General features: G+C 51.8%; 1 long non-coding RNA gene across 1 annotated transcript; it reads left to right on the top strand.

Annotated features, from left to right (window-relative positions):
* The first annotated feature begins 557 nt into the window (after positions 1–557).
* LOC120852689 lies at positions 558–9,410 on the top strand. The gene is made up of 3 exons (XR_005718613.1): positions 558–1,084; positions 7,450–7,637; positions 9,373–9,410. It is a non-coding gene; the product is annotated as an uncharacterized LOC120852689 (long non-coding RNA).
* The last annotated feature ends 433 nt before the right edge of the window (positions 9,411–9,843 follow it).

The following is a 9,843-nucleotide window of genomic DNA, read 5'->3' on the forward strand; positions in this document are numbered from 1 at the left end:
TAAGGTCACACAGCTAATAATTGGCAGAGCCAGAATGTAAACCCAGTGTTCTTATCCTTACCTCATTGTTTCACACCCCATACCCTTACCTCAGAGACTGGTTTCCTAGATCTTTAACTGAGACGTTTGTGCTCTCCTCAGTCTCTGGGATGAGCTAGAAGGTTTTTGAGACTCAGCTTCCACGAAGGTAATAGTGAAGCAAAGATTTCAGGAAAAAAAAATTAAGTATTTAATTACAAGTAATTTAAGACATTTTTATACTGTAATGATGACAGATATAAAACCCAAAGCCAAGTGAATTTTTAAGATAAAAAAGGAGAGAGCTTTCCAGGAAATGCCTGAATGGGAAGTTGATGGGGAGTTGCAGGGTTTCTGTCCCTAGACTCTTCTCCTGGCTCCTAGCTGGGGTGAACCGCTCTTGTCTGTGCCTCCCTCGCCCCCATCCTGGCACGAGACGGACACAACTGTGCACACACACACACACGTACACAGGGTATCCCCAACCACTGTGACTGTCTGGATAGAAGGGATCGCGGGCCGTGGCAGGTGGAGTTGCCATGTCCCTTTCTGATTCTCCTTCTGTGGGCCCAGGCAGCTGAGCCAAGAGAACCCGGAAGGGAGGCGCAGAGGTCTCTGTTCTCTGTGGGAGCTTGCGCAAGGCTCCGACTTTCCGACCTGTGCCCAAGGGGCAGCGTGAGGCCGATCTTCCCGTAACACCACTGAGAGCGCCACCCAGGAGGGAGCAGGCGGGAATCTCCCTGTCCTCTGCACCTGGGCTGGAGTCCACAGGGCCCAGGCCTTGATGTTCCCTCCTTCAGGCTGAGAGGCGTGTTCCCTGGCCCACATGCGTGGTGGGTCTGTGTGTGTGAAAGCCATGGGCCTCAGAAAGGGTCCCTCTGGGGAGAGACAGGGCCCACGGGAGTTTTAAAAGGCCGAGCAACATGGATGAAAGCAGCCACTTCCACCCACGATTGATGATGACAAGGAGCTGAGGCGCCTCACAGAGGAGGACAGGCCCAGGAATTAATGTGCCGGCGTCTTCATTGACAAAGCAAAAAAAAAAGCAGACACACCCGCCAAGGGGGTGAGTCATGCAGGGAGACAGCAGTGGTAGAAGGAAAAGGCCAGGGATGTGTGAGTGTCTGGGGGTGGGAGCGGGGGGAGGAAGGGCTTGGGCAGGGAGAGCTGAGAGAGAACGAACAGGCTCGCCTGTGAGGAAATGCATGAGTGAGAGAGAAAGAAACGGGAGCGGGTGTGTGTGAGAGGGGTGAGGAGAGATGTGCTGTGACTGACAGGAGGTAGGCAGGCAGGGGTGGGGGGCAACGCGCCCCCCTCACGCCGCCTTTGGCCACAGTGGCTTCTGGAAAGCCCTGCCGTTTGGAGTGAGTGAGGGACGTGCGGGGAGAGGTGAGATTTCATTACCTTTCCCTTTGTGTGATATTTTCGTGTTAGAAATCTAAGACTGGCGCTATAAATAATCCAGTCACAGCTGCAGCGTCCTGGAGACTTATGGTGCATGCCAATGCCAGCCAGCTTTGGGCTGGGGTGGGGGGGGTGGCTTTACTGAAGCCAAGATGAAAGGCTGGTTCTCCAGTGCTCAGCGGCCCTCCTGCCCCGCCCCCGGTCCTGCCCTTCTACCTAGCCAAGCCCTCCCTCCTTACCCACCGGAGCCCCCTGGGCAGAGAGGGGCTCATGAAGGCTTAGCTCCTCTGGTCCATCCTGGGCAGCCTGGAGCCAGGCAGGAGCCCTGAATGGGCAGCTTGGGAAGGTTGGGGAGACAGGGGAGGGCGGGGGGACAGGGTGGGCAGAGGTGCGTGCCCTGCCCTGGGCTTCCACTGTGTCGGCTGCCTCAGACAAGGGACAGGCCGGTGGTCCCCGGTGGGGTCGACAGGTGGTCCAGACACACGGGCTTGGGCCTGGTGGGGTCTGACAGTCCCCAATCCTTGTTCTCCTCTACGAACCGGCGCCTTGTTCTCTGCATCTCAGCAAAGACTGCCCAGCTGTGCTCCATGCAAGACTCTGTGGGGACTGGGGAGTCTCTATGTCCTGGGGGGGTTCCTATTGACCTGAACTTGGGGGCTGCTGGGTGGGGATGGTGACACCAGCGGGCAGAGGCAGCCAGTGTGTCTCGGGCCGCGAGAAGGCAGGGCAGGTCTCCCCGGACCAGCTCCGGGGCCCTGCCTCCAGCCCAGCCGTGAGGGCGGATGGAGGAGGTAAGGGGAGATGTTTGGGAGGCCAGCCATGGGCTCGTCCTCCGGGCCCATGGGGCTGGAGGAAGAGGTGGAAGGTAGGGGTCTCGGGGAGGGAGGAGCTGATTCAAGGCACCCCCGCGACAGGCCAGTGCCTCCCTGCAGCTTTCCACCAGAGCGCTTAACCCTCTGTATCTGCCACAAGCCCGAGGGGAGGCTTTCTGAGGGCAGGGAGCACGCACGCCTGCTCTGATGGCAGCCCGGGACAGCATGGGCCCTGGCGCGGGGCATCAATCCTGCTGACCGGTCAGACTCAGTGATGGCGTGTGCATAGGCCCCATGGACCAGAGCCCCGGAAGGGGGTGTGCACAGAGGGAGAGGCCAGAGCCCCCTGGCTCTCCAGGCCCCACTTGGTCCCTCTGGCCAGTCCTCAGGCTGCCGTGTCCAGCCTTCCTGCTGGCTCTGTGGCTGTTACCTCAGGTACCAACCTGTCACTTTGGCAGTTTCCGCTTTGCTTTGCTTCTAATTTCCTGAGCAAATATTGAATATCCAGAGAGACATCCAAATCCTGGGTGGGGCTGGGGGTGGTCACACAGCTGGCTACTTCTAAAGGGCAGTTCAGTCAAGATAAACTCACCTCAGCTGCAGGATTCTGGAAGAGTGAGGCTCCTGAGGGGTGAGTGGGCAGGGAAGCAGCTTTCCTTTCAAGGATGAGGCTTCCTCCTGGGAAGAGGTGTTTGCGGCAGGACCACTGACTTCAGGGCAGCCACACTAGGTTGTGACAAGGTCTTGGCTTGGGGCCAGGGCAGTCTGTCCTTCTTTAGCCTCCAAAAGCAAACCACGTCTGGGAATGGGATACACACCGGAAGATTCACTTTCCTGGGGTGTCCCAGACGAAACTCAGCTGAAAACACAGATGACCTCAGAGCAAGCTTGCCTAACATTACAAATGGCAGAGCCATGACGTTTAGAAGGGGAACTGGGAGCCTCTGAGGGCCTCCCTGACATTTGGCTTAGATGCTGCCTCCTCTGGTCGTTCCTGGTGCTCCTGTCAAAGGACCACTCACCCCTACATGCATCATCACTCTATCCTCTCAAGGTTCTTGCTGCGAGCCCCTGAAATGGACTCTGACACTTTTAAGCACAGGAAAGATTTGTTGGAAGGATCTAGGGATGCTGGAAACATCAGCAGGAAGGTTGGAGGTCCAGCTTGAAAATAGTGGGGAGGAGCAGGATCTAAGTGATGCTAGGTAGTGAGCAGAGATATTGCTTTACCAACAAAGGTCCGTCTAGTCAACGCTATGGTTTTTTCCAGTAGTCATGTATGGATGTGAGAGTTGGACAATAAAGAAAGCTGAGCGCCGAAGAATGATGCTTTTGAACTGTGATGTTGGGGAAGACTCTTGAGAGTCCCTTGGACTGCAAGGAAATGCAACCAGTCCATCCTAAAGGAAATCAGTCCTGAATATTCACTGGAAGGACTGATGCTGAAGCTGAAGCTCCAGTACTCTGGCTACTTGATGCGAAGAGCTTACTCATTGGAAAAGATCCTGATGCTGGGAAAGACTGAAGGTGGGAAGAGAAGGGGATATCAGAGGATGAAATGGTTGGATGGCATCACTGATGCAAAGAACATGAGTAGGCTCCAGGAGTTGGTGATGGACAAGGAGGCCTGGCATGCTGCAGTCCATGGAGTCACAAAGAGTCGGACATGATTGAGCGACTGAACTGAACTGAGGTAGTGAACATTGTTGCCAAGGTCACACCGCAGGGCAGTTTGCTTAGCATACCTTTGCTGGCACCACCCTTCTGCCATTCACGGTGTGATGATGGCTAATTTTATGTGCCAACCTCCCTGGGTTACGGGATGCCCTGATATTTGGTCAGACATCATTCTGGGTGTTTCTGGATAAGATTAGCCCTTGAATCTCTAGACTGAATAAAGCAGGTTGTCCTTCCTAACGTGGGTGGTCTTCACCCAATCAGGTGAGGGCCCAAATAGAACAAAAAGTGGAGGAAGGAAGAATGGTCTCTCTCTGCCTGACCACTTGAGCAGAGACCTCGGCCTTCTCCTGACCTCGGAATGGGACTTAAACTATCAGTTCATAAACACGTCGCAGGAAGGGAAATTCCCGTCCTCGGCCGCTAAATAGGAAAAGGAACATTCTGGAAGTCTGTCAGTTTGCTCATCTAGAGCTCCATCCTTCTATCCTTCCCCGCTGACTTTGAAACCCAGGAGGCTGACCTGTGTGGGCCACATCAGCTGAAGTCTCATGCCTTCTGGCTTTTGGTTGGGTCTGTCCAATGGGAGGTCCCATGGGAGGACTGGTGAGCTGCAGTTCAGGGGGTCGCTAGGAGTCGGACACGACTGAGCGACTTCGCTTTCACTTTTCACTTTCATGCATTGGAGAAGGAAACGGCAACCCAGTCCAGTGTTCTTGCCTGGAGAATCCCAGGGACGGGGGAGCCTGGTGGGCTGCCGTCTATGGGGTCGCACAGAGTCGGACACGACTGAAGCGACTTAGCAGCAGCAGCTGTAGCAGAGTGTGTGAGGAGAGAGCTTGGGGGCATTTGTTCCCCTTGCCACTTCCCTTTGGAGGTATGGCTCTCTCCAGCTTCCAGCCATCTCCCTCCTGTCCATCCGGGTCTTTACCATTCTCTTTGGTTTCCTGTGGCACTGCCCACCCTTGGCAAACAGTCCCTTAGTGAGAGACTCCCCTGTTGCCCTGTTTGCTGGTAACACCTCTTTCCAGCTGGAGCCTCAAATGATACAGGAGGTTGGGAGACTGGGAGGCAATAGAGCCCCAACAAATGTTCACAATATGGTGGTACTGATGCCCAGGGGGACGGGCAGCCTGGTAAGGTGGCAAGAGCATGGACTTGGGAGACAGACCTCCTGGAGTCTGAATTTTCACCCCAACTCTCACTACCTGTGTGAACTTGGTCAAGTTCCTCAGCCAGGCTGACCCTCCTTTGTTCTTTACCTGGGAAATAAAAGTTAATCTGTATCCCCTGGGTTTGTCATGAGAACTGAATGAGAGATTTATTAAAGCACTTGGCATGCAGGGGACCAGTGATGGCCCACAGAGTCCACCTTGTGTGCCTGCTCCAACTGACCAGTCATGGCTCCTTAAAGCCCTGTGTAGAGAAGAATTCTGACTCCCCATCCTGGCCTGGAGGTGATGGGTGCACTCATGATTGACTGGTGATGGGGGTCATGGTGTGGACCGGAAAGTGGCAGGAAAATGTGCTTACATCTCCGTAGTAGACACTCACTGAAGGATGGCTATCAGTTTTCCTATTTCTCTGCTCCTTGGGAGAAGATAGGATTCTGCTGGCCTCAGAAAGGCCAGGATCCTTCTGGACCAGTGGCCATTTCCGCCAGCACTGCCCAGGTCCCAAAGTCACTGAGCCTGCTGTCCTGGCTCAGCACAGACTTCTTTGGCGGCAAGGATGCTCCAGCCAGCCCTGTCTTTTAATCAGCAGACTGCGTCAGCCCTGTCGGGATTGTTTAAGGTCTTCTTCCTCCAGGGACTTTCTTGCTCTTTTCATCCTCCAATGCCAACCTTACCCTCCCTGCCAACAGATCACACACACACCACACACACACACCACACACACACACACACACACAGCCATGTTCACCAGCACCTCCTCATAGTTACAGGGAATTATTGATATTAACTCAAATTTTTCCACTCCATATCACCGCACTTTCCACACTTCCCATTGTCTCCTGCCCCAACTCAGGGGGCCTGACATTATTCCAGCAACACATACCAGAGCTGGATGAAGGTAGAAGTAGGAATCACAGCCACAGGCATCCTATGGGGCGAGCTGAAGGAGCCTCAGTGATTACTACGTGGCCCCTGGAATAACTAAAGAAAGAAGGGAATAAGAAATCCTTTTCACATAGAATGTTCTTTCTCATTTCACTGGCACATGGGAGGAACCTTTGCTTATTCACTTATTCAAGACATATTTACGGAGCACCTCTATGGACTGTGTACAGACAGCTGTCTGCCCTGAAAGGGAGACAGCCAAGTAGAAGCGAGTGGGTGCTGAGCAGCTCAGCAGGAGTGCTGAGATGGAGATGAGCACAGTAGGGTGTGGGCGTGGGGAGCAGGGAAGGGCTCTGATTGGAAAGATACTGTGGGACACAGACGACTTTCCTGAGAAGGTGGCTCTCCTGAGCCCAGTCTGGAGGGAAAAGGAAGCTGCTCCGGGTGGCAGTTGGGGTGGCATGTGCTAGGATCTGAATGGGTGTGAGTTTGAGGAGCAGCTGGCTGGGCACTGAGTCTGCAGCTCAGAACCAGAAGGGAAGGTGTTCTGGGAGGAGCCGATGGCAGGGTGGGGTAGGGTGGGGGGTTCTCCAGGGCCTCTCTGAGGAGTCCAGATTATCCCAGAGTAGCCCTTAGTCCTGCTATGTCCCCACCTCCCAGCCTGTCCTCTGCCCTCCACCTGGCTTAGCAAGCAAGGCCCCAAAGGAAACCTCCCATTCTTCTCCTCCTGGGAACTGTAGGCCTTCTCAGGTATTTGGGGGCTGCCCTTAGGAGTGTCTTGAGGACTGATGGATGGTGGGGTAGATGGGCAGGAGGGTGGCTGAGAGAGGAGGAGCTAAACAGCTGGAGACCAAGGTAACCTGATAAATGAAGGCTTTAGTGCAGTCTCCCTAGTAAGTGGCTGACCCAACCATGAGGAGCAATATAGGGGAAAGCAGACATGTGTTTGGGCATTTTCCTTCTCCAATGACTAAGTGGGTTCACAGGTCCCTTCTCCTCTCATAAAAACCCTAACACCTTTCCCCAGGCACCTCCCCTGCCCAGACCTGTGACTGTGTAGCTGTGTAGAAATGTGTGTAGCTCTGTGTGGGTTTGTGCATGAAGGTATCTCATACATGCATGAGGAAGTGTAAATGGGAGTGTGTGAGCTTGCAGGTGCATGCAAATATCTCTGCTGGTGCCATGTATGGGGGAGCACGTGTGCATAAGACTTGTCAGCCTCTGTGCACGTGGGGGAACACGAATGCATGCATATGCACATGTGTCCAGAAGAGTCTGCGGGGTCTTTATGAGTGCGGGGGTCCTTGAGGCGTGTGAGTGCTCGCAGTGAGTGTGCATGGGATTCTATGCAACTGGCCAGCATGATTGTCTTTGAAGGGCAAAAGTTGCTGAGCTGGGATACATCCATTAACCAAAGCAATAAAATGCCCAACTGGTCTCCTTGTTTCCCTTCTTGTAATCTGTTCTCCACCCTGCAGCCAGTGTGATCTTTTAAAATTGCAAATCAGATCACGTCACTGCTAGGCTGAAAGCCCTCTGAGGGCTACTGGAATAAATCCAAACTTCTGATTATGGCCTGGCGGATATGTCCCTCATCCCAATCTGATCTTTGTGGCCTCATCTCCTGCCACTCCGCAGGCAGGCACCCGCTGCCTCAGTCACACAGGTAAAAGCCTTTGTTCTTGTCCTTCCCTCCTCTGGCCCCCTTGGCTGCTGGGCACTCTCCTGGCTCCAGATTTCAGCCTGACATTATCCATGGGGCCTTCTCTGACCACGTCTCTCCAGGACCCTTTTTTTGTCCTGAATTGGGTGGAAATGGCTGAACCTGACACCATGCCTGGCCTCAGTCAAGGGCTGGAACCATCAACACAGAAGCTAAGGTTGAAAAGAAGGAGAAGACAAACCACAGAGGAGAAATATATTAATACTTGCAAAAGACAGATCTCAGGAAGAACTGGTATCCAAAATACACAAAAAACTCTTAAAACTCAGTAAGTTGATTTTTTTTTAAAAATGAGCCAAAGACCTAAACAGACACCTGACTAAAGAAAATATACTGTTGGCAAATAAGCATATGAAGAGATACTTCACATCACGTGTCATCGGAGTATTGCAAATTAAAATAACAATGAGATTTTACTATATACCTACTAGAAGGGCCAAAATCCGGAACAATGACAACATCAAATGCTGGTGAGGATGTAGAGCAACAGGAACTCTCATTCACTGCTGGTGGGAATAAAAATGGTACAGCCTCTTTGGAAGACGACTTAGTGGGTTGTTGTTTGTTTTTTTTTTTTTTAACAAAACTAAACAAAAACAAAATCTGAGCATACTCTTCCCTCATGATTCAGCCACTACACTCCTTAGCATTTACCTAAAGGAACTGAAACTTGTGTCTACAGAAAAATCTGCACACAGATGCTTGTAGCAGCTTTACTCACAGGTGCCAAAACTTGGGAGCAACCAAGATGTCTTTCAATAGGTGAATAGATAAATAAACTGTGGCACACCCAGACAATGGGCTATCATTCAGCGATAAAAAGAAATGAGCTTTCAAGCCATGAAAAGACATGGAGCAATCTTAAATGCATATTACTAAGTGAAAGAAGCCAGTCTTCAAAGGTTACATAGTGTATGATTTTAACTACATGACATTCTGGAAAAGGCAAAACTATGGAGATGGTAAAAAAGATCAGTGATTTCCAGGAGTTAGTGGGGAGGGAGAGAGGATTTTCAAGGCAGTGAAACTCTTCTGTGTGACACTGTACTGGTGCATATTGTCCAAATCCATAGAACGTACGACACTAAGAGTGAACCCAAGTGTGAACTATGTACTTTGGGTGATAATAATGTGTCACTGTAGGTTCATCGATTACAGCAAATGTCCCATTCTGGTGGGGATGTTGATGATGGAAAGGAGGCTCTGTGTGAGGGGGCACAGGAGTATGTAAGAACTCTGTGCAATTTTGCTGTTAACTTAAAAATGCTCTTTTAAAAAGTCTGTTAAAAAAGAAAGAAAGGGGACTTCCCTGGTGGTCCAGTGGGTGAGGCTCCATGCTCCCAATGCAGTGGGATTCTCCCAGCGTTCAATTCTTGGTCAGGGAACTAGATCCCACATGCTGCAACTAAGACCCAGTGCAGTCAAACAAATAAATAAAAATAAATTTAAAAAAAGAAAGTCCTCAGACTTTCCCCCTGAACGCCCTTCTCCTCTCTTCCCACCCTTACCCTTTCCTTCTGCTATGCAAGCATTTTCTGACTTCTTCACAGGAGGATACATTTGTTAGGCATATCTGTCTGTCTGTCCTTCTCTTTTACGTTTCCCCTAAGTCTTTGTTAAAGATTTTCCAGGGGCTTACCCTGTGGCTCAGTGATAAAGAATCCACCTCCCAATGCAGGAGACACGTGTTCGATCCCAGGTCTGGGAAGATCCCACATGCCATGGAGCAACCAAGCCCATGCTTCACAACTGTTGAGCCTGCATGCCAGAGCCCAGGAGCTGCAACTACTGAAGGCCGTGTGCCCTCTGGCCCGTGCTCTGCAACAAGAGAAGCCACTGCAGTGAGAAGCCCGCGCACCGCAGTTAGAGAGCAGCTCCCGCTCGCCACAACGAGAGAGAAGCCCACACCGCAGTGAAGACCCAGCACGGCCAATAAACTAATACATAAATAAATAAAATAGAGATTTTCCAGCTCAGGGGCCAGCCTGGCCTGGAGCTTTTTCATCTTTGCTTTTCCTTTGCCAATCTTGCAAGCCCTCATTTCAGCTTCCTCCCAGTCCATGAAACGTCTAGAAAGCATCTCACCAACAAAGGACAGCTATGATCTGCTCTGGAAGCCCTGTCCTGGTATAAATATGTCCCCCAACGC

Source organism: Oryx dammah, unplaced genomic scaffold (genome assembly GCF_014754425.2).
Source record: "Oryx dammah isolate SB20612 unplaced genomic scaffold, SCBI_Odam_1.1 HiC_scaffold_26, whole genome shotgun sequence".
NCBI classification, from domain to species: domain Eukaryota; kingdom Metazoa; phylum Chordata; class Mammalia; order Artiodactyla; family Bovidae; genus Oryx; species Oryx dammah.